Source organism: Aedes albopictus, chromosome 2, assembly GCF_035046485.1.
Source record: "Aedes albopictus strain Foshan chromosome 2, AalbF5, whole genome shotgun sequence".
Lineage (NCBI taxonomy): Eukaryota > Metazoa > Arthropoda > Insecta > Diptera > Culicidae > Aedes > Aedes albopictus.
In genome coordinates this window covers 495373924-495399520 of record NC_085137.1, presented here as the reverse complement: position 1 = coordinate 495399520, position 25597 = coordinate 495373924, and the positions used below count along the sequence as shown (strand labels likewise).

Genomic DNA, 25597 nt, shown 5'->3' with positions numbered 1-25597 from the left:
AGTAAACCACAATGGATTTTCAATCTCAAGGAATCAATCGCTTCATATGGATCCCATCTACCATTGTGGGTGCTAAATTGAACCTATCACTATGCCAAAACCTGAACCTCGGTGGTTTTGTAGGGTGCATCCTTGAAAATCGTTTAAATTATATGAAATGCGTGTTTTTGTGAAAAAGTTGAGTAAACCACAATGGATTTTCAATTTCTAGAGCTCAATCGCTTCATATGGATCCCATCTACCGTTGTGGGTGCTAAATTGAACCGATCACTATGCCAAAACCTGAACCTCGGTGGTTTTGTAGGGTGCATCCTTGAAAATCGTTCAAATTATATGAAATACGTGTTTTTGTGAAAAAGTTGAGTAAACCACAATGGATTTTCAATTTCTAGAGCTCAATCGCTTCATATGGATCCCATCTACCGTTGTGGGTGCTAAATTGAACCGATCACTATGCCAAAACCTGAACCTCGGTGGTTTTGTAGGGTGCATCCTTGAAAATCGTTCAAATTATATGAATTACGTGTTTTTGTGAAAAAGTTGAGTAAACCACAATGGATTTTCAATTTCTAGGGCTCAATCGCTTCATATGGATCCCATCTACCGTTGTGGGTGCTAAATTGAACCGATCACTATGCCGAAATCTGAACCTCGGTGATTTTGTAGGGTGCATCCTCGAAAACCGTTCAAATTATATGAAATACGTGTTTTTGTGAAAAAGTTGAGTAAACCACAATGGATTTTCAATCTCAAGGGCTCAATCGCTTCATATGAATCCCATCTACCATTGTGGGTGCTAAATTGAACCGATCACTATGCCAAAACCTGAACCTCGGTGGTTTTGTAGGGCGCATCCTTGAAAATCGTTCAAATTATATGAAATACGTGTTTTTGTGAAAAAGTTGAGTAAACCACAATGGATTTTCAATCTCAAGGGCTCAATCGCTTCATATGGATCCCATCTACCGTTGTGGGTGCTAAATTGAAACGATCACTATGCCGAAATCTGAACCTCGGTGATTTTGTAGGGTGCATCCTCGAAAACTGTTCAAAATATATGAAAAACGTGTTTTTGTGAAAAAGTTGAGTAAACCACAATAGATTTTCAATCTCTAGGGCTCAATCGCTTCATATGGATCCCATCTACCATTGTGGGTGCTAAATTGAACCGATCGCTATGCCAAAACCTGAACCTCGGTGGTTTTGTAGGGTGCATCCTTGAAAATCGTTCAAATTATATAAACACGTGTTTTTGTGAAAAAGTTGAGTAAACCACAATGGATTTTCAATCTCAAGGGCTCAATCGCTTCATATGGATCCCATCTACCATTGTGGGTGCTAAATTGAACCGATCGCTATGCCAAAACCTGAACCTCGGTGATTTTGTAGGGTGCATCCTCGAAAACCGTTCAAATTATATGAAATACGTGTTTTTGTGAAAAAGTTGAGTAAACCACAATGGATTTTCAATCTCTAGGGCTCAATCGCTTCATATGGATCCCATCTACCATTGTGGGTGCTAAATTGAACCGATCACTATGCCAAAACCTGAACCTCGGTGGTTTTGTAGGGTGCATCCTTGAAAATCGTTCAAATTATATGAAATACGTGTTTTTGTGAGAAAGTTGAGTAAACCACAATGGATTTTCAATCTCAAGGGCTCAATCGCTTCATATGGATCCCATCTACCATTGTCGGTGCTAAATTGAACCGATCACTATGCCAAAACCTGAACCTCGGTGGTTTTGTAGGGTGCATCCTTGAAAATCGTTCAAATTATATGAAATACGTGTTTTTGTGAAAAAGTTGAGTAAACCACAATGGATTTTCAATCTCTAGGGCTCAATCGCTTCATCAGGATCCTTTCTACCATTGTGGGTGCGAAATTGAACCGATCACTATGCCAAAACCTGAACCTCGGTGGTTTTGTAGGGTGCATCCTTGAAAATCGTTCAAATTATATGAAATACGTGTTTTTGTGAAAAAGTTGAGTAAACCACAATGGATTTTCAATCTCAAGGGCTCAATCGCTTCATATGGATCACATCTACCATTGTGGGTGCTAAATTGAACCGATCACTATGCCAAAACCTGAACCTCGGTGGTTTTGTAGGGTGCATCCTTGAAAATCGTTCAAATTATATGAAATACGTGTTTTTGTGAAAAAGTTGAGTAAACCACGATGGATTTTCAATCTCTAGGGCTCAATCGCTTCATATGGATCCCATCTACCGTTGTGGGTGCTAAACTGAACCGATCACTATGCCAAAACCTGAACCTCGGTGGTTTTGTAGGGTGCATCCTTGAAAATCGCTCAAATTATGTGAAATACGTGTTTCTGTGAAAAAGTTGAGTAAACCACAATGGATTTTCAATCTCAAGGAATCAATCGCTTCATATGGATCCCATCTACCATTGTGGGTGCTAAATTGAACCGATCACTATGCCAAAACCTGAACCTCGGTGGTTTTGTAGGGTGCATCCTTGAAAATCGTTCAAATTATATGAAATACGTGTTTTTGTGAAAAAGTTGAGTAAACCACAATGGATTTTCAATCTCTAGGGCTCAATCGCTTCATATGGATCCCATCTACCATTGTGGGTGCTAAATTGAACCGATCACTATGCCAAAACCTGAACCTCGGTGGATTTGTAGGGTGCATCCTTGAAAATCGTTCAAATTATATGAAACTAGCTGTCCCGGCAAACGTTGTCTTGCCAAGCTGTCGTGGTTTGACAACTGTTGAGCTCATAACATCACCGCACTCTAGATTGGTTTTATTTTGATCGTGTTGATTTCCGTCCCAGCTCATGAAAAATCAGTACTTTATCAATTTTCTTACTTTTCAAGTTGATTTACGTAATTTTTTGTACATATAAACACAGCCACGACGAATACGAATCAAACCATGCAAGAGTCATCCTGATCGGTTCAGCCGTTCGTGAGTTTTGTTGCCTCAATGGGACTTCAAACTCATTTTTATATATATAGATACGTGTTTTTGTGAAAAAGTTGAGTAAACCACAATGGATTTTCAATCTCAAGGGCTCAATCGCTTCATATGGATCCCATCTACCATTGTGGGTGCTAAATTGAACCGATCACTATGCCAAAACCTGAACCTCGGTGGTTTTGTAGGGTGCATCCTTGAAAATCGTTCAAATTATATGAAATACGTGTTTTTGTGAAAAAGTTGAGTAAACCACAATGGATTCTCAATCTAAAGGGCTCAATCGCTTCATATGGATCCCATCTACCATTGTGGGTGCTTAATTGAACCGATCACTATGCCAAAACCTGAACCTCGGTGGATTTGTAGGGTGCATTCTTGAAAATCGTTCAAATTATATGAAATACGTGTTTTTGTGAAAAAGTTGAGTAAACCACAATGGATTTTCAATCTCTAGGGCTCAATCGCTTTTTAAAGATCCCATCTAACGTTGTGTGTACAAAATTGAACCGATCACTTATCCAAAACCTGAGCCTCGGTGATTTTGTGCCGCTTATTCTGGGTTTAATGAAGTGAGCCCCGAAACTTGCATGCAAGTTTATATGGTCAAGTTTGTTTTTGCTTTTTGTTTGACAATTTTATGAGAAAATTTGAAGTTATTATATGTTTTTCGCTTGGAAACAATCTTTTCTTTCTTATGCAATGCTGTTTTTTCCGATGGAACGCACCAAATCTTCAGCCTCGGCCGATTTGTAGTTAGCCTCGAAAAGTGCATCTGAAGGCGCACCTGCGAATCGGTATGAGCAAATCTGTTTTGCTCGTAAAATGGCGATTTCTGCAGCAAACCTACAAGTTTTTATAGGTATTCCACTTGGAAATCACGCAATCTTTCGAATACGGCCATCGGTTTTTCGATAGAAGGCACTAAAACGTTAGCCTCGGTTGATTTGTAGTTAGCCTCGGAAAGTGCATCGGCGGTTTCATGCGAGTTGCTATGGGGAAATTTGTTTTTGCTCTAGAAATGGCAATTAAAGGCCAAATGCAAAAGTTTTTTGGAGTATTCCGCTTGGAAATCAAGCGATCTTTCCGATGAAACAATCGGTTTTTCGATAGAAGGCACCAAAACCTTAGCCTCGGTCGATTTGTAGTTAGCCTCGAAAAACCCTACAACAGCAAATTAAAAACCGAGGCTAAATCGAGGCTAACTACAAATCGCTGAAAAACTCGCGCGCAAACCCAGCATCGTTGAAGCGGCTCAGTCTCATTCTACAAGTGGACCGCGCGGTGTTCAGACAAACTCTGTTATTTTTCCTATAATACAGTTAATTTGTTTTAGTTAAGTAAATTCACTTGTGCTTTTTTATTTCCGGATACGAAACTCCTGAGTAAATTAGAAATACAGTCCGCTAAAATTCCCTGTGATTTCCACCTACGAACGGTTTCTCGTGTTGGTCTGTGCAAAGACGCAACACTATGCTAGCTAACCAAAAAATCTCCTCTGAGCTTAGCAGTTCATACATTACTGTTCAAGCAACAAGGGGGTGTCCGCAAGGCGGAGTACTTTCTCCTTTGTTCTGGTCACTGGTGGTGAATGAGCTTCTAGACAGCTTAGAGAGAAGAGGCTTCGAAGTGGTTGGATATGCTGATGACGTTGTCATTATTGTACGAGGCAAATTCGAAAATGTTGTCGTGGAAGGAATGCAATCTGCCCTAAATCACACTTTTTCCTGGTGTCATGAGGATCAACTAGGCATAAATCCTACAAAAACTTCCATTATCCCTTTCACCAAACGGAGGAAGGTCCAACTGAAACCCCTTTTCTTGAACCATACACAACTAGTTTATTCGAGCGAAGTAAAATATCTAGGTGTCATACTCGACGCAAAACTGAATTGGAACTCTCATCTCCAATCAGTTGCACAGAAAGTTCTCAATACACTTTGGGTTTGTTCAAAAACCCTGGGTAAAAGATGGGGCCTAAAACCAAGTATGATCATGTGGATATATAAAACCATTGTCCGTCTCAGGACTACTTACGCTTCCCTTGTCTGGTGGCCTAAAACTAATGAGGCTGCTGCAAGGGCTAAGCTCAACAAAATCCAACGCACCGCTTGCATAGCCATCACTGGTGCAGTTCGTAGTACACCCACTTTGGCCCTAGACGCAATGCTTCACCTGCCCCGGTTAGATCAATTCATAAAGCTGGAAGCGGAAAAAGTGCTCTAAGGTTAAAGAGAACAAAAACACTGCTGTCGGGAGACCTTACGGGTCACCTCAGCATATTAAATGAATTTGCCATAAATCTCGCAATAGGAATTTGTAGTGACTGGATGGAAACGGTAGTCAATTATGGCTTACCTTACGTTGTGTTCATTCCTTCCCGCCAGGAGTGGGAAGGAGGTGGATCCAGCGTTCCAACAGGCTCTATAAACTTCTTCACAGATGGTTCGAAAATAAATAATCTGACACGCTCCGGAATCTATTGCCCTACAACAAAAATCTCTGTCCACTTAGGACAGTGGCCCACAGTATTTCAGGCGGAAATATATGCAATACATATTAGAATGCGTGTTATTATGCCTGAGGAGAAAGTATAGGTTTGCAAAAATATGTATTTTCTCTGACAGCCAAGCGGCACTTAAGTCGCCTAATAACTACACTTGTAACTCAAAGCTAGTGTGGGAATGCATTCTGGCTTTGAAAACTTATCGATACGCAATCGAGTCTACCTATATTGGATCCCAGGACATACGGGTCTAGAGGGAAACGAGATTGCTGATGAGCCAACCAGGAATGGATCTAATGAAAGGTTCATTGACCCTGAGCCCTTCTGCGGGATCTCAGACTGCTCTGTAAAAATGGAACTGAACAAATATATGGTCAGTCAAATCACATAAAACTGGAATGCACTTCCCCATACAAGCCAATTCGAAAGGCTCGTAACGATTAACCCCAAAAAAAACCAACAACTATTAGGTCTCAATAAAAGGGATCTCAAGTCTCAACATCTACACCGGTCCAATAACTGGACCCTGCCTCTGCAGATACTATCTACAAAAGATCGGAGCAATCCAAACCTCAAATTGTCGCTTCTGTGACGAGGAGAGAGAAACATCAGAGCAAATCCTCTGCTATTGTGGTGCACTCACCCAACGTAGGTTCAAAGTTCTCAGCAAGCCCTTTTTAGGGCCTGCTGACATATGGATATTATCTCCCAAGGACGTGGTTGGCTTCATAAAGCTAGTCTCGCCAGAATGGGGGAGTCACATACTGTAACTCAGGATCTCTATTCATCAATAATAGATGGTCTTGAGTTCAGTCGATACCTAGGTATCTCAGTGACAAATATGTTACTGAGATAACTTGCGTACCTCACAGCAAAAGGGTATATCACAATAGTTCTAAAATCTGGACGAAGTGATCTTCACCCGACATACGAGAGAATGTCTAGCCTACAGCTTTTTCCGCAAGTGTTCGATCACGTTGCGGTCTTCGACAAAGTTTTTCGGCATATCCCAGGCTATATTTTTATAGGATCGATTACGTGATTTAAGGGAAATAAGAACCCCTCAGAAGAAAACTGCAAAAAAACGATGATCTATATATATAAAAATGCAGTGGCATACGTGGGACCGCGCATAACTTGCGAACGGAAGGTCAGATTTTGGTCGTCTTAGTTTTGTTCTCTTAGTGTTCACCCAAGGAAGGTTTATGAGGCAAAAAACATGAAAAAATTGAGAGTTTTTGAAAAGCGATCTTCCATACATTTTGACCGGGGACTTGGTCTTGGCTAGAAACTTGAAACGTCAAAAAACGCAGTAGGCAAGACAAAGTTTGCCGGGTACAGCTAGTTTCCCATATAAAGGCCCATACTCCACATGTCGATGTTCTACATCTCGATATCTCTCCCTATCTCGATGGTTTGATCGGTCCCTTCAATCTGCATACATTTTACCTCTCTGTATGTCGATATCTCCTGATCTCGATATCTCCCTATCTCGATGCGATCTCATTCGTTTCTGTTCTAGATTTTCTCTCTATGTCTCGATATGCCCATATTCGCAGGTTGTTGTTTGTTGACGGTTTTTCCTAGTTACGGAGGGTTTTTTTTAATCTAGTGTGCATTACAAATTGGTTCTGCATTTCAATCTCTCCCTATCTCGATGGTCCCTTCAATATCGAGATGTAGAAAGTCGACTGTACAAACATCAGACGAGTTTAGCACCGCTTTAATGTTAACGGATTGAGCTGAAAATTTTATCAGAGCTTCGTGGCGTCATACAGAACGAAATGAATCGAACTTTTTGACATGTGGTTTTGCCATACAAGCTTGAGCCGTAGAATAGACTAGACTAGATAAGCCGAAGTAAATGAAGCAGAAATTATCCAAAAAAACAGCTGATCATCGAAAAGTGGATTACGTTTTCTCAAACTATAACTATCGATAAATAAATAACAATAACAAACTATATAATCGATAAATAAAGAGGAAATCGATTATTGCATATCATCCTTAAAAGCTCGCGAGCTGTTTATAAACAGCACAATTCAAAGTAGTGCCCACTAATGCATACGTAAACAACGTTCTCTTCCATTCCCAGCCGTTAAGAACTCACCCGTCTACTCCACTCGAACAACTTCAAGTCACGAGGTGCAGCGCTCTGGCTCTTTAACCACAACAACCCAGCTGAAGCAATCGCGAGGGGGTGGTTGGTGGCGTGCCACCGAACCAACACATACGCGGTCGCCCAAGTGGCTCAAGATCGACCGCCGCCCGCCGATCGTCGTCGTCAACTTCGCGGCTCGTCTGGTTTCGTCGGCAGCGGCCGATTCAGTTGAGTTTGAGATCTTGTTGTGGTGAAACCTCGCTGCTCGACGACGACGACGACGACTACGGCGAAGGAGAAGGCGATTCCCTTCTTGTGGAGAAGCACTTGTGTTTTGAAAAGGCGGTCTGAAAAGAAGTAAGTATGGAATACGAATGGCGATGAGCTGGTGGGCGATCGAAGGGGGGGATGGAGGACCTCTTACTCCACCGCACTACACAGCAAGCCAGTGAACGAAGGATTTGATCCCGCAGTGTGCCCATATTTTAGTGTTGTGACTTTAGCAGAGGGGGGAACTGGATTGGTGGATGATCTGCGGTAAAAAGTTGTCAGAAATTTGACTTGGTAAATAAATTTAGTGTGCGCGCGTGTGGGAAAAATGCAATGCTGAATTCTGCTGTGGCAAGAAGACGTTTGGTTGTTGGAAGAAAAGTTGGTACGTTGCGTTAGTGGTGCTGAACGGAGGCGGAGAGCCGAAGAAAAATCGAGTGCAATGAGCCCAAACCAAAAACCGAGCGTGTGCAGTGACTTGATTTTAGCGAATGAAGCGTGGAATGTCGTGATCTGCAAAAGAGGCTAAGCACGGCGAACGACGAACAGCGGACAAGTGATGGTAGTGGCGCGTAAAAGTCGTACGCGATCTTATGCGTAATTTAGGTTATGTGTTACGACGACAGTGCAGATCGCGGCCTACGAGTCGAGTCGAGCCTTCGCGTGGACCTGTTCGCAACAAGCCTAATTAATTCTATATTTTCACGGGGGATAAACGCGGTCTACTAGCAGCAGTACCAGATCATGGCGATGAGTGCGAAACCAATCGGGCATTACATCATCGATCATCGATGATGATTTTCAGTTTATTCATATTCGAGAAGCAGACTATGTGCTACCGTAATGAACCAAAACTAGAACTGTATCAGTTCCTTGATTTTTATCATCAATAACACTAGTTTAAGGTACCCCGGGGCAAGTGAGAATCGGGGGCAAGTGAGACCTTTAGCTAGTATTTTTTTATTATTAATTTTTAAGACTAACATTCTTCATGGAAAACATAGGTATCACACCTACGGATACTTTGAATACAAAAAATGTTATTGTTTCAACCATAAAGAGACCATTTACGTTATTGTTGTTCATATTTAATTTGCAATTCACTAGGTAAGATTGACGTGCTCTACTTCATTCGTCGTTTAAAAATAAATTTGTTATTCTACAAATATTTTTTTGGTTTCAGGATAGTATTTGAAGTTCATGCAAATGATTTCAAGCGAAAAAGCTGTACTTTATTTTTATTTATTACCTTTAGTGTACTGCTCTCACTTGCCCCAGTGCATTTCGCTATCTGGGGCAAGTGGGACCTATGAGAATAAACAAACACAATTTTATGGGTTCATCTTGCCTTGTCAAGCCTAAGTTGAAATTAGCACGAAAGTCAATAAAAATTGACGCGTTAAGTAATCTACTGTTGAATTAAACTTTATTACCTCTATTTAGATGATGAAATTCTTGTTAAAAATGGTAAAACCTTGGGTAAAACAAAAAAAAAACAAAAGCATTTTTTTTATATTTTTCCTCAAATATCTTCCATTTCATTTTTCATATAACGCTGCAACGCTGAGTTCTTCTGAGCATTCGGGAACCATCTATAAAAAATTAAAATAGGGAAATGGCCTTTTCAAAATTCATGATTTGAAAAAAAAAAAACATTATTTAATGATCGTGAGATTATGTAAGGGAGAAGATATTACTGAAAATCTCGAAACCCCAGATTTACTATTGGTGAGAATCATCAACTGTATAATATAGAGACCAAGTTTCGAAATCTTTTGTCTCTTCATTTTACGGCGCTTTTTGTATAAAATCAATTTATTTTGCATGAGCTGCTAGAGTTAATTCAATTTCCCCCAGCGATTTGTTATGTGTTACGTAATTTATGCATGATACCATAAACCTCTGCTTATTTTAATCTCTTAACATAGTCATTCATATAAGAGATTTATGATTTATGTTAACTTATTTGTTGCAACTTATATTAAGGCCTTTGAACTAAAACTCTGAATAGGTCCCACTTGCCCCGTGAAACGCAGTAAATGAAGATCTGCTACACTTTTCATTAAATGCATAATATATGGAATGTAAAAATTTTGAAACAGTTTTAATGCACGTTAATAAGTACAAAAATACCAACAACGTCTTTTGGGTCCATTGGAATTATTAAAGAATTTGTGTTCTGAAACTTTTGACATGACAAAACCAAATTAGCATTTTTTTAGGTCCCACTTGCCCCGGGGTACCTTACAGCATTTTTGAACTCGGTAAGCTGATGATCATTTTTGGTGTAGAATCGTCCAGTATCATCCAGCATGTTTTCGTAATGGAAACTCCTTCTACTTCCATGGGCGTAGAGTTGTGATTTCAAGTAAAGGATTCCAATTAAGGATAATGGCGACTCATCCAGTCGACAATAATTTGCGAAACTGCTGAAGCAGTTATTTCTTGCTTGCTTGTCAATGAATGGAAATATAATTCAATAAACAGATCTCAGGGGGGCACACATAGTCGAAGTGGTCAATGCACGGGGCCATTCAGCATGACCGGGACGAGGGTATCCTAGTTCAATGCCCAACTTATCCAGGGAACTCCTCATACATTTTTCCAAAGATTTAACTACCGAGCCGGTTTCTATTTTGGACTCTTTTCCGCTATAACTCAATCAGTATTGACTCAGTTGACTTGAAATTTCGTACACGGCTAGATACAATACCTATATTACTGCGTTCCAAAAATTGTTTGAGTTATAGTGGAATAAGCCGAAAATAGAAGCCACTGCCCAAATGACTCGGTTCCTTATATGTTTTACTTCAAAAATTGCGTAAGATGTCCCTTCAAATTATTCTCACGTCATTCCACAAGAAAGTCCTCTAGCGCTTTTACAAAGCTTGTGCTCATAAAAAAGTCCCTTCAAGGATTCCAGAAGGAATCCATTCAAAGATGTCACCAAGTTCCAGAAGTCACATAGATTTTAAGAATGTTTTCGTAAATTGTCTGAAAATATTATATTTATATTGATGTTCCATAAAACTCCTCCAGGGACTCTTATATCCTTAGAATCGTTTTTTTTTTCGACAATGATCCAAGAGTTTTTCTTTAGGACTTCCTCCAAAAACGTTGAACAATATTTTTCAAGAGTATGTTCAAAAATTTATTCCTAAATTTTATGGGTAGTTATTTGTTTCAGAGCATTTCTTGAGATATTTATTCATTGAAAATTTGACATTTCAATTAAACTTCCCAAGTAACATTTTGCTGACCAATTAGTCTTGTAGAGGCTTTTAAAACTGTCACGAAACCTGATACCATCAATTTTGGTTTTATAGTGGTTTTAGGAGCCTCTTCTAGTCTATTTGACTAAAACATGTTACTTGGGGTGTGAAGAATTAGCATTGAGTTAAAATTCACAAATACAAAGAAAAAAAAAAGTTACTTGGGATACGTGTAAAAAAGGGATTTCAGTGCTTTAGTATAATAAATATTTTAACATTTCACTGTGATTCCTGGAGGAGCTCCACCACGAATTCCTGGAGGGTTTCCAATTAGAATGCAGGGAGAAATCCCTAGAAGAATTCATGATGGAATCTCCGAAAACCCTGTGAAAAATCTCTGGAGGAAGTTTTGGAGAGTCCCCTGGGCCTGGAAGAATCCTTACAGTAACTCCTGAACAATTCCAGGAGAAAATCTATCGTCTAAATCACAGCATAAGCTCCTGTAACAATCCCAGAAAGGGATCATTTCTTATCCACGTAGACCATATTTTGGGTCATCTCTGATCCCGCACTTGGTCGTAAATTTTCATTCAAACAAAAATTTTAAAATTTGTATGAAGCGTATACTTTGGACGTGGACGATCCCTTTCTGGGGAATCCCTGGAGGCACTCTAGAAAGAAGAATTTACTTTTGCATTTCTGTAAAGTTCTATTTTCAAGACAAACTCAGAAACAGTTCTGCTTAAAATTTTTGAAGTACGGCCTCGAGTTCAGCACTTAATTATGCATTCAAAATATTGATCGCTGATAGAAGTTCATGATTTTGATTTATTTTGTGAACTTGTGTAACTGATGCACCAGATGTGGTGAATGGTTTACATTTTTTCGTATTTGTACAGTTTTTCCATTATTATGGAACAATTTGACATATCTTGGGATGTTCTAGGTGTTTCAAATTGCGAATATCAGTCCTTGAAATCAACAGGAGTGATTTACAGGGGATAGACAAAATGATCGGAACAGGCAAACTTTTCACTTTTTAAAAAATGCCCAATTAAGTGTAACTTTTCGAAAAGTGCATATATTCTCAAATTTTCACTGTGAGTTGATCAACTAGATGTGTATCAGTGGACAAAATTTGGAACAGATCGGGCTATTCTGCACGAAGTTACAAACATTTCAGAAAAAGGTAGAATTATCCGATAGCCAACTTTGAGCTGTTATATCTCCGGATTCAGTGAACCGAATGCAATGAAATTTTGTCCATTTATGACTCATATAATGAGCTCTGAAAAACGTTTGACACAACTTGAAGTTATTAACTAGAGAAAAAGTTATAGCGATTTCATTAATTTTATGATTTTTTAGTAAATTGGTCTATTTTTAATATGCATCCCATTACTTTTTCAATGAATTACCGCTTATGTTGTTACTTTCTTTCAAAACATATCTGTATTCAAGAGAATCAGAGAGAATTTAAATGAACTATAATTAGCATCTTGAATTTTTAAACGATGTTGAAATTTAAGAAAATTTGGTGATTTATTAGAAAATAATCTAACCGTTATAATTTTCTTCCGTGTTAAGAATTTTTAGTTATGTCAAAAGTTTTTCGAAGCTCATTATATAAGTCATAAATGGTCAAAATTTCATTGCATTCGGTTCATTAAATCCGGAGATATAACAGATAATACGATAATTTTAACTTTTATTAGAATCTTTATAACTTCGTGCAGAATCGTTCGACATTTTCCGAATTTTGTTCACTGATACACAAATAGTTGATCAACTTACAGTGAAAATTTGAGAATATTTGATGCACTTATCGAAAAGTTACAGCTACTTGTTTTTGAGAAGGGAAAATTTTGTCTGTCCCGATCATTTTGTCTATCCCCTGTAGTTAATTCTAGCAACAAATAATAACATTGCATAGTTATCTGAAATAAGTGAATCTCTTGAATACCAATCAGGGTGAAAACTTGAATACCAATCAGGGACATTGATAGAATATTCCGGGTCATCCAAATTGACTTGGAGTTCAGAACTTTAGATCTACACTCGTAACCGTAGTCATATTCTCTGCGCAAAGTAACGTAATATTACCAACTACGGCTACTGGACCTAATCGAAGTGTAATGGATATCGGGGTCTGCCCAGGAGTTTAGTCCTTGATAAGCAAATCCGTTAAAAAAGTAATTTTTGCTATTAACTGCTACATCACTTTTCCAAATATAATGTACAACCCCCTTGGAATGGTACAAATAATTCCAAAATTGCTTTGGGATAGTCCAGACCAATCAAATTACTCCGACGAGTAGATATTCGGATCTATTCTGGTGGCAGTAGCTGTTTCAGCTACACTAATGATTACGTCCTAATTCATTCAACCATTTTGAAGAACGATGACGTTAAGTTCTTCAAATAAACACCCAAACAGTTGTTTCATTATCTTATTCTTATTCTTAAATTTTCAAGTATCATTCCAAGATTTATACCAGGTCATCCAAGTCATCTAATATTTCACGGAGTTCACCTCTCCGGTAGGTTTTTCTGGAATTACACAGGAATTCCATCCGCGATTTATCCAAGAAATCCTTCGCAATTTCTCCACAAATTTGTTACAGGACTCCTCCAGGAGTGTTATGTGGGATTCCCAGGGAGCTCTGTTTTCCTCCAAAAACTTCTTCGGGATTTTCCCAGGACCTCCTACCGGGAATCCTTCAGGAACTACTTCTGGGATTTCTACGGTAATTCCACCGGGAACTTCTTCCGGAATTCCTCCCGAAACTACTACCAGGATTCTTTCGGGAGCTCCATCAAAGATTCCTCCGAGATTTTTTTTTCTAGGCATCTGTCGGGAATTGTGTCAGGAATTACTTCGGGAACTTTTCCCAGGATTCCTCTTGGAACTCATTCTGGGAAATTCTTCTGGAATCCTCTCAGAAACTGCTTCCAGGATTTCTTCAGGAACTTTTTTTTTGGATTCCTTCAAGCTTCGTTTGGAATTCCTACAGATCCTTCTGGAATTCATCTGGAAGCTCATTACGCAATTCTTTCAGATGTTTCTAATGAAAATCCTCCTGAACTTTATTAGGGAGTATTTTTAGAAGTTCCTCCTGCAGTTTTTATTTATGGGTTTACTCATTAAGTTTTTCCAGGATTTCCTTGAGAAAATGCTCCAGCAAGTTCCTTCTGGTTCTAATCAGAAGCTATCAGGAGAAACTCGGATGGAATTCCTGGAGGATTCCCGAAGCTCCATGAGAAATCCCTTGAAGTCCCAGAAGAAATTCCCGAAGAAATCCTGGTAGGAGTTCTTGAGATGGAACCTGCTAGGAGTCTCAGAAGAAACTCCTGGATGGACCCCAGAGGTATCTTCAGGAACAGCTCCAAAAAGAATCACAGATATAGCTTCCTAAGGAATCACAGAAGGAAATCCTAGAGGTAGCAATGTGGAGCAACCTCGGAAGAAATTCCTGGAAGAATCTCAGGAAAAGTTGCTTGGGTAATCTTGGAAGGACAAATTCTAGAAGGATCTCAAAATTAATTTCTAGAAAAATTTTGGGAAGGATTTTTCTTATTCTAGGAACTTCTGAAATACTATTGCCAGCACCTCCTACAACTGCAAAAGTCTCAGAAAGTATTCCTCAAGCAAACCAAGAAAGAATCTCTGAAAGAATCCCGGGAGCTCTTGAAGAAATCTCAGAAGAAATTCCTGGAAGGACCCCAGAGGGAACTTCTGAAGTTAACCTAAATAAACCCCCGGAGAAATCTCACCAAGAACTCCCTGGGAAACCTACAAGAGACTCCTGGAGGAGCTATAACGTTTCGTGGCCTTGTCGTTTACGGTTCGAACTTTCGTCAACTTTTTATGGGTGGTTTCACCCACGTGTGTGAGAATATACCTATGTTGATTTATGACTTGATGGTGGTACTTTTTTTTTGGAGGTCTTGCTGAGATTCCTCCAAGAGCTTCTTCTGGGATTCTCAGGGAGGGTATTTTAAGGATACCTTCAGAAATTGCCTCTGGGATTCTTCCAGGAGTTTCTTCTGAGATTCCTGAACAGGCTCCATCTGGGATCCCCCCAAGAGCTCCTGCCAAGATTCCTCCAGGAAGCACTCCCGAGTTTCCTCCAGAGATTTTTTCAGGCATTTCTTTAAGAATACCTTCCGAGATTACTTCAGGAGTTTCTGGATTCTTTCAAAATTCCTCACGAAATTTCTTTAGGGATTAATTTTGAGATTCCCCCTAAAACTCCTTCTAGGATTCCCGCAGCATTTTTTCCTGAGATTTCTCCAGGAATTCCTTCCATGAATTCTTCAGTTTTTCTTGATTACTCTAGGATTTCCTTTTGTGATTCTTCAGGCAGCTGCGAGATTCATTTTGGAGTTTCTTCAGAAGATTTCTCTGGGACTCTTCCAGAAGTTTCTTTTGAGATTCCGAAAAAATTATATTAGAGAATTCTTCAGGAACTCATTCTAGATTTTTTTTCAGATTCCTTCTGGGATTTTTTTCTGGGATACTCAAGAAGTTCCGGGAATCCTCCAGGAATTCCATCTGAGATTCTGAGTTTCATTGTACAACTTCCAAAAAGGAACTACTGGAAGAAAATCAGAAGCAGATCCGGAGGGATTTGCTTGCAAACATGATTAATTAAGACATTGTTGGAGGAAATCCTCAAGAAACTTCATTAGGAGTTAAAAAAAATACTGAACTAATTTTCAAATGAACTTTTAGAGGATTTCCATTAAAAAAAATCTTAAAGAATTCCAGAATGGACTTTCGGAGAAATTCCAGAAGGATCTGCCGGAGTTTCACGAAGTTGACGGAACTCTTTGAGGAACGCAGATAAAGGGTCCCTAGATATATTCTGGAAGGAATTCCTGAAGAAATTTCGCAAGTAGTTTCCGAAAGAATCCCGGCAGACGTTCCCGGAGATATCCCGGAGGAGCTCTCGGAAGAATTCCGGAAGAAGTGGCCGAAAGCATCCCGGAAGACGTTCCCGGAGGAATCTTGGAAGAAGTTTCCGAAGGAATCCCTGAAGGAGTTCAGTTCCCGTAGCAATCCCAAAAGTAGTTTCCTGGAGGAATCGCGTATGGAGCTTCCGGAGGAATTTCCACAGGAAAGCCGGAATGACTTCTTGAAGCAATCCGGAGGAATACTGAAAGAATTCCTTTAAGGATTCCCGGAGGAACTCCGAGAGAAATATCGCATGGATTTCCTGGAAGGAATCCCTAACGGAATTTTGGAAGGAATTCCGGAAGCAATCCCCGAAAGCTCTCCTGGAGGAATTTCGGAACTAAATTTGGGTAGAATTGCGGAATGGATCCCAGAGGGAGCTACAGGCGTAATCTCAGAAGAAAATTCTTGAGGAATCCCAAAAGAAACTATTGAAGGAACCCGCAAAAGCACCTGCAGGAATCGACTATAAAGAACTTCTGGAAGAGCACCAGAAGGAACTCCTTAAGCAATCTCGAAAAAAAAAATCTCTTGAGGAACTCTGGGAGAATTACCTGGAAGTACCCCAGTTGGAACCTGTTTAGGAATCTCAGAAGAAATTCGTATTAGATTCTCAGAGGGAATCCTGAATAAACCCTCGGAAGAAACACATTAAGACCTTCCAAGGATCCCAGATGAAAGTTCTGGAGAAACTGCGAAGGAATTCCTGGAGAAAGCCCGTGTGAAATTCCTGTGGAATCCCACCATCATGTTATAAATCTACACACTTTCGTACGCACGCGAACTCCACATTTTGTTCAGCTAGCACGTCGTGCAGTGCCCTATTGCAGGACATTTCGTATAATCCTGAATATCTCTAAAGTATCATTCTCTGTTTCAAGTTCCAAGTTCCAACGTAACGGAACTCTGAAAAATAGGCTCATGTCGCTGTAGATAATTTGCAAAATATAAAAATTTGCTTACACATGTAGACATGATGTAAACTTACAGACAGTTTAGAAAATGACTTAAGAGATGCTGATTTTTTCCGAATTCAGAATGAGTTTATGACGACTCTGGATATTCGAATTAATTCCATACTATAAAAATACGTCGAGGTTTTTTTTATATCTGAAAAAGATTTTGATCACAACTAGTTAATATAACTGGCAAAAAAGTTCATCGACATTCATTCGCATTCATTCATTTTCTATCAATTACATGTTAATTACTGACAATTTCACCATCTCAATTGAACTTCATTAGCTCAATGGCTCAATCAGTAGTGACATACAGCAGCTTATTGCACACTTCACAAGGCCTCACTAAACAATAAATCATTGCCACCTAAACGACACTCCAACAATGTGCATCGAATCGACCATCTCCACGCACCTCTTGTCTCTATAGGCAAGTAGGAGAAAATTTCCCTCAATTAATAAACAACCTTTTCAATCGGACAAACCTACCAGGTACCAGGTGTATCGTTACGCTGCGAGTGGTCCCATCGAAGCGAATTTTATGTGCACGAGTGCATATTAAAAGCGAAATATCAATTCAGCAAAAGCGACGACGAGATTTCTTTTAGGTGCATTCATAGGTACGTGTCCCATCACAATGTTGTTTTGTTTCGCACATCAGGTCAACCTAATCCGAACGAAACCCATCATCATCGTCGTCATCAGTGGCATGGCCCATGGGTGATGTCGTCGTCGTCGTACCTAGTTGGTCGTATAGTCAGGTGGAATCGAAAATTTCGATTATTCGTCTAAAACAGGTTTTGTTTCTCGTTGGTTGCATGTTTCGTCCGGCGTGGATTGTCACAGCGACAGCGGCAGCAGCGGAGAGCTTTCACCTATAAGTCGAAATTCGAAATCGACCCTCTCCATTAACGACGACGACGACAATAGTGCGGCAACAACGGGACTCCGAAATTTACAAAATTTTTACATTTGAATTTCCGTTATTGGTGGGGGTTTCTTTGATCACTGAACATCCCATGCCGACTTTGATTTAGTGAGATATGCGGAAGTTTTGATACGGCATCTTCACCACCGTGTCGTGTCGACGTAGCAGGCGGAGACCGTCGAATGTGGTTGGGGTTACGTTACGTATGTTCGCGACCCGAAGTAGGTATGTGCTTCTCTAGCATTTACCAAAACAGACCCTTGAGATTTGCTCATCTCCTTCTGTGGCAAGTTGCCCACTTGATTCATCGTTCACTGATTGTTGAATACCGTGCGGCAACGATAGCCGCTCGCTTGGGTCGAGACCAATAGACATTTGAACTAATTATGAAGTGGATACAATAAGATAGACATCCTAAAGATACGTACTTCGACAGCAATTGTGCAATAGTAATACATAATGTTGTAATACATATTCTCGTTGAATTTCTTTCATCAACATGGTTGAGATAGGTTAAGATAATACAGCTTAACCTGGGCCTGGTTCATTTAGGTTTCCATACAAGAAATCTTACAAAGGGACTTGCGGTCTTTCAGGTTAGTTTCAGTAGGTTTCATATGCATTAAAATGGTTTCAGGGCGTTCCAGTGGGGTATCTGGTACTTTCAAGGGCGTTTTAGGGGAATTAGGGGGTCTCAGACGCGTTTGATGTAGGTTTGGAGACGGTTTTGGTAAGTTTCCGTGAAACTTTCACGTAATCCCCCAAACCCCTGCATGCCGTTAAACCTCCGCTATACCACTTGCAATCAACTGGTTATAACCAATTAGAGCTCAATGAAAGGATTTCAGAAAGAGAGAGAGAGATTGGTCAGTAGAAAGACCAGCGGAGTGTACGCATGTGTGAGTAAAGCACCAACGCTTGTAGCGCACTTCGTAATCAATGTGACTTCTAATAATTTTGCCAAAACACTCAAACTGTATCAAAGCTTGTGGGATCCGATTTGTTCGAAAAGATTCTAGAGAACTAGATAAAAGTTTTTAATTTCGGTGCCAGTTTCATCATAAAAATCTCGAAGATCTTAAACATATATGAGCCTGGCGATGAAAGCGACCATACAAATGTGTTCGAGACCAGTGTGGTTACGGCAGGTACGGCAAAGTAATCCGATCTCAAAAGGTTGGCCGACTAGAAGATTCTAACAAAAATATAACATAATTATAACAAACCATGATATGTATAACTCATTGTGACATAATCATGTTTAGCATCATTGATGTTTGATAATATTGTAACTCAATTGTGTTATGAATGTTGTTCAATAATTTAGTTTTGATTCTTTGACATTCAGAACATCATTTTACACAATTGTATCAACATATTACAGAAACTAGTTTTCTTGAAGCGTAAATTTATATCATATTGTGTTATAATCTTGTGATCTGATTATAACAAAATCGAGACCAACAATTGAAAAAGCCACAACATCATTTTGTAAACAAACATGTTTATATGTTGTGGGTGTTTATACATATGTATACATAGTTACGAAAATCAACTTAAAAAGTTGGACTTTAGATGACTTTTAAGCGGCATGGGCGCCGATACGGAATATGTACAAAGGCATTGACACTGGAATTGGCCTGGGGGTGGGGGGGGGGTTGTAGGGGGGGGGGAGGGGTTGTTGGGGTTAGCGTGAGATTTCCTAAGGAATTCCTCATGGGATTGCTTCCGGGATTCATCATGGGGTTTCTTCTCAAATTTCTCCAAGAATCCTCCAGGAATTCAACTTGGAATTCCTTCTGCAATTATTTTGGGATCAACTCCCAGTATTATTTTGAAAATGCCTCCGAGATCTCAACTGATACAGGGATTACTCCCAAAGTTGCTCTGCGTACTCTTCTTAGGATTGCTTCAAGATGTCCTCTGGAGTTTCAGCGATTTCTTTAGAATTTCCTCAGAAATTGATTCGGGAATTCTTCCTGGGATTCCTCCAAGAATTCCTCAAGGCAATTCTCCAGAAATTCCTCCAAGATTCCTCTGGGAATTCCTAAATGGAATCTTCTAAAAATTCTTGCAGGGACTTCCTCTAGCAATTTCTATAGAGATTTCTCTAGGAATTCCTCCAGAGATTCCTACAGGTATTCCTCTTGAGATACCTCAAGATATTCTTCTACAGATTCCTCCAGGAATTCCACCTGAAAGTGCTCCAGCAGTTTTCAAGAAAATCCTCCAGGAATTCCTCCAGGGACAAAGGATTTATCCAGAGATTTCCCATGGAGTTTATACAGGGATTCCTCCTGGAATTCCTCTAGAGATTCCTCAGGGAATTTCTTTAGAGATTCCTCCAGGAATTTTTTCAGGCATGTCTCCAGGAATTTCTCCAGGGGTTATTTCAGGTATTTCTTCAGGAATTCCTCTTGGGATTGCTCAAAGCATTCCTCCAGGAATTCCTTTAGGAATTCCTCCACAATACCTACGGTAATTTCTCCAAAAAAAACTCTAGGAATTTCTCCTGGAGTGTATTATCCAGGAATTATTCCAAGACTTTCTCCAGCGATTCCTGCATGACTTTCTTTTGAGATTCATCTATAAATTCCTTCAAGGATTCCTTCAGGAAACCACCAGAGATTCCTTCAGAAATTCTCTCAGGAATTCCTCTCGAAATTTATTCAGGAATTATTGCAGGTATTTCCCCAGGCATTTCTTCAGGAACTCCTCTGGGAATTCCAGCAAGAATTTCTCCAGGGATTACCCCAGGTATTTCTTCAGGAGTTGCTCCAGGAATTCTTCCAGGAATTGATCCAGGAATTCCAGCGGAAATTCCTACAGCAGTTCCTCCAGGAAATCTCCATGCATTCCTTCAGAAATTCTTTCAATAATTTATTCAGAAATTCCTCTAGGATTTTTTCCAGGGATTCCTCCGGAATTTCTTCTAGGGTTCGCTCCAGGAATTCCTTTGGGAACTCCTCTAGGAATGTCTTCAGAAATTTCTCCAGCGATTCCTTTTAGGACTCTTCCAAAGATTCCTCCAGAAATTTCTCCGACGATTCCTCCATAATAGGTCTCGGGGAATTCCTCTAGGAATTTATTCAGAAATTTTTCCTGGGATTCATTCAAGGATTTCTTTAAGAATTCCTCTAAGGATTTCTTTAGGAGTTTCACCTAGGATTCCGCCATGAATTTGTTCATAACTTCCTCCAGGCATTCCTCCTGAGGTTATTCCAGAAATTGCTTCAGGGATTTCTCAAGCGATTTTTACAAAAAGTCCTCTAGAAGTTCTTCCAAGAATTTCTCCAGAAATTTCTATAAGCATTCCTCCAGGAATTCCTCAAGATGTTTCTTCTCCAGGGATACCTCCAAGATTTCCTCTAGGGAATCCTCCAGGAGTTCATCCAGGGATGCCTTCAAGTTTTTTTTTCAGAATATGCTCCAGGCATTCATCCAAGAATTCATCCAGGGATTCCTTCAGATATTCCTGTAGGAATTACTTCAGGAATTTCTTTAGGAATTCCTCCACGGATTCATCCAGGAATTCCTCCAGAGACGGTTCGATGTACAATCTCAATTTTTGAAATTAAATTTATTAAGACAAATAAATCATACTGCAAACGGATCATTTTATGGTTTTGCAACATTTTATAATATCGAATCGATGTAAAAACATCGATTCAAAGCATTCGATTAAATCGGTGAATCGATTCTGCTGGTTCGATTCAAATTAATTCACAAAAATCGATGTCTCAGCCAAACTTGCCCAATGATAAGTCGCAAATGTTTATCTTCTTTTCACAATCCAAACCTACTTCGGGTGACCCTTACAAGGGTGCGGTCATCCGGACGCGCTGTGGACTGTTGTTACTGTCACCATGAGACAGAATTTCATACAAAAGTAAGGGTGCGGTCATCCAGACACGCTGTGGACTGTTTTTTTACTGTCGCCATGAGACAGAATTTCTTACAAAATTAAGGTGCGGTCATCCGGACTCGCTGTGGACTGTTGTTACTGTCGCCACGAGACAGAATTTCATACAAGAGTAAGGGTGCGATCTTCCGGACGCGCTGTGGACTGCTGTTACTGTCACCATGAGACAGAATTTCTTATAAAAGTAAGGGTGCGGTCATCCGGACGCGCTGTGGACTGTTTTACTGTCACCATGAGACAGAATTTCTCTAGGAATATCTAACAAAAGTAAGGGTGCGGTCATGCGAACGTACTGTGGACTCTTCTTACTGTCGCCATGAGATAGAATTTCTTACAAAAGTAAGGGTGCGGTCATCCGGACGCGCTGTGGACTGTTTTTTTTACTGTCGCCATGAGACAGAATTTCATACAAAAGTAAGGATGCGGTCATCCGGACGCGCTGTGGACTGTTTTACTGTCGCCATGAGACAGAATTTCATACAAAAGTAAGGGTGCGGTCATCCGGACACGCTGTGGACTGTTTTACTGTCGCTATGAGACAGAATTTCTCTAGGAATATCTAACAAAAGTAAGGGTGCGGTCATGCGGACGTTCTGTGGACTCTTTTTACTGTCGCCATGAGACAGAATTTCTTACAAGAGTAAGGGTGTGGTCATCCGGACGCGCTGTGGACTGTTTTTCTGTCGCCATGAGGCAGAATTTCTTACAAAAGTAAGGGTGCGGTCAACCGGACGCACTGTGGACTCTTTTTACTGTCGCCATGAGACAGAATTTCATACAAAAGTAAGGGTGCGGTCATCCGGACGCGCTGTGGACTCTTTTTACTGTCGCCATGAGACAGAATTTCATACAAAAGTAAGAGTGCGGTCATCCGGACGCGCTGTGGACTGTTTTACTGTCACCATGAGACAGAATTTCTTACAAAAGTAAGGGTGCGGTCATCCGGACGTACTGTGGACTCTTTTTACTGTCACCATGAGACTGAATTTCATACAAAAGTAAGAGTGCGGTCATCCGGACAAGCTGTGGACTGTTGTTACTGTCACCATGAGACAGAGTTTCTTACAAGAGTAAGGGTGCGGTCTTCCGGACACGCTGTGGACTGTTATTACTGTCGCCATGAGACAGAATTTCTCTAGGAATATCTAACAAAAGTAAGAGTGCGGTCATGCGGACGTTCTGTGGACTCTTTTTACTGTCGCCATGAGACAGAATTTCTTACAAGAGTAAGGGTGCGGTCATCCGGACGCGCTGAGTACTGTTTTTACTGACGCCAAGAGACAGAATTTCTTACAACAGTAAGAGTGTGGTCATCCGGACACGCTGTGAACTGTTTTTCTGTCGCCATGAGACAGAATCTCTTACAAAAGTAAGGGTGCGGTCATCCGGACACGCTGTGGGCTGTTTTTATTGTCGCCATGAGACAGAATTTCTTACAAAAGTAAGGGTGCGGTCATCCGGACGTACTGTGAAGTCTTTTTACTGTCACCATGAGACAGAATTTCAAACAAAAGTAAGGGTGCGGTCATCCGGACGCGCTGTGGACTGTTTTTCTGTCGCCATGAGACAGAATTTCTTACAAAAGTAAGGGTGCGGTCATCCGGACACGCTGTGGACTGTTTTTATTGTCGCCATGAGACAGAATTTCTTACAAAAGTAAGGGTGCGGTCATCCGGATGCGCTGTGGACTGTTTTACTATCGCCATGAGACAGAATTTCTTACAAAAGTAAGGGTGCGGTCATCCGGATGCGCTGTGGACTGTTAGTGGCCCAGGTTCATCATCATTATAAAATAGTGTTTGAAATCTCAAGTTATATCTCACGTTGAAGGTGAAATCGAAAACTAAACTGAAACTCAAAAACTTAAAAGGCCAGAAACAATTTAAGAATAATAACATTTTTTTTGGAAAGGAGTTGGAGTTCGTGAAATATTGTTCCTCTCTTACGAAAGAGGAATGATTCTACTATCCGCTTTTGTAAATTTGGCTGTTTGACTGAAGTAATAAAGATTTGAAGAACGACATGAACCATCTATCAAAGCTTGCTTATAGTTCAAACATTCATTTTGATCGTTCTTGGGAAAATGACCTAAACGATTACATTCCGCTCTGTCGAAATCTACTATTTTCGTTCTTTTCTGTCCATATACAAAGCCAATGCAAGGTTTTTGAAAACAATTATTCTTTGACCATTTTTTCGCCAGTATTTCTTAGTGTTTTGCGATACCATGCACTAGAAGTTCAATAACATATTCATTATGTAAAGATTTTGGTACACATCGGGAAGTAAAGTAAAGCATCTCAGCATGGTTTTACTAGCTGTGTTAATCATTGTTCTAATTTCCAAATTTATGTAGCATTTGCATCAATACTACGTTTTCAAAAATCAGTCAGGTTTTTGAATGTTTGTACATATATGTAAATGTATAATGTGTCATGCTGTCATGCTCGTCATGCAAAAGCGAATGAAACATCTTATATTTTTTTACTCGAACCTATCTAATTGCTGATTATTTGAAACCATTCCAACTCCAATCAGCCGATGGCATCATCATTTTCGTCAAAATTAACTTCCGTCCTTCGAGGCCCAACTCTGTGCCAGCTAGCACACAGGTTATTAAACCTGATGCCATGCCATCAGGTATTTACAACTCGCTCAGCAGCGATGACCTTCAGCAGCGCCGTGTAGTAGTAAATCGAGATTACCAGCGTTCATTGCTGCGGTGTGTTTAAAATTTCCTCTCAATTACATAGGTACGCGAACGCGGAGATGCGCTACTAGGGGGCCTCGAATGACTTCTCAGTACAACAACCGGGTGAAAGTTTGGTGCCCTTAGGGGGTCTCTCTTCGCTTCAGGTTGATTGCATGTGTGGTTCAGGTGATTCGAAAAAATAAACAGATTTCATTCTCGAAAACCAGTTTTCCGAGCGATCATCACAAATGTTTTATGACACCTGCCTCTCTTGAATCTTGAATCGCTAGTTGAATTTAGCGATTACCTCAACGATTCGGAATGTCATTACTTCTTTCAAGAAGATCGTGAAGTCGTCGTCGGCGCATGTGGCTCTTTGCACTTTACTTGTGAAATAATTGCGAGAGGATCACCACCGCCACCGCCGTGCACCGGAGTCGTAAGTTCTCGCGCTTCTTGAAACCACTGACAACGGCGGCGACAAGATCTTGTCTTGAGTATAAAAATTCTTCGCTTAGCTAAATGACCCCCCTTCTTTGATAGTCATCTGCTTGTGCGCCGGGCTGAGGGTTGCTGCCTTGCCTTTCTCGGTGATGGTTGTAGTGTCTGACCGGCGCGATCACATCGATTGCCAGAAGGCTACATTTTTGCAGCGGTCTACCTTCAGCTGTTCGGATGCTGGATGTGACGAAGGCGAGTGGCGCGCACCTGGCTGGCAGATCTGGTCAGTCGGCAGGTAGGGTAAAAGGGTATAATGCGCCCCACCGGGGCAAAACGCCCCTCTTCATTTTCTAGCGATTCAAGCGCTTTTCGCATGTGTGATCGATTAGAAATCTCAAATATTGAAGAATTATTGCCATCAAGCTGGTCCGTTAGTGGATTGGTATAGAAAAGCAATAAAAATATCAAAAAGTCTGAAATCGAGGCTATTGGCGTAATATTTTACCTCTTGTGAGCTTACTTCATTGTAAACGAAGCTAGTTCTGTTCGCTTGTGTTACTTTGCAACTTTTATGCAGTTAAACACTTGTTGAAAGACCCTCCTAGGATAAGCATGTGGTGGAATTATCCCCTGGGACAGTTTTATCACGGAGCTGGAC

At 40.3% G+C, this 25597-nt stretch overlaps 1 protein-coding gene across 1 annotated transcript in view; it reads left to right on the top strand.

Moving 5' to 3' along the window:
- The first annotated feature begins 7777 nt into the window (after window positions 1-7777).
- LOC109408343 (uncharacterized) overlaps window positions 7778-25597 on the top strand; it is a 160720-nt gene continuing 142900 nt past the window's right edge. The window contains exon 1 of the mRNA XM_019681640.3: window positions 7778-7915. The gene's annotated coding sequence lies outside the window, so the exon portion shown is untranslated. The remainder of the gene's footprint in view (window positions 7916-25597) is intronic.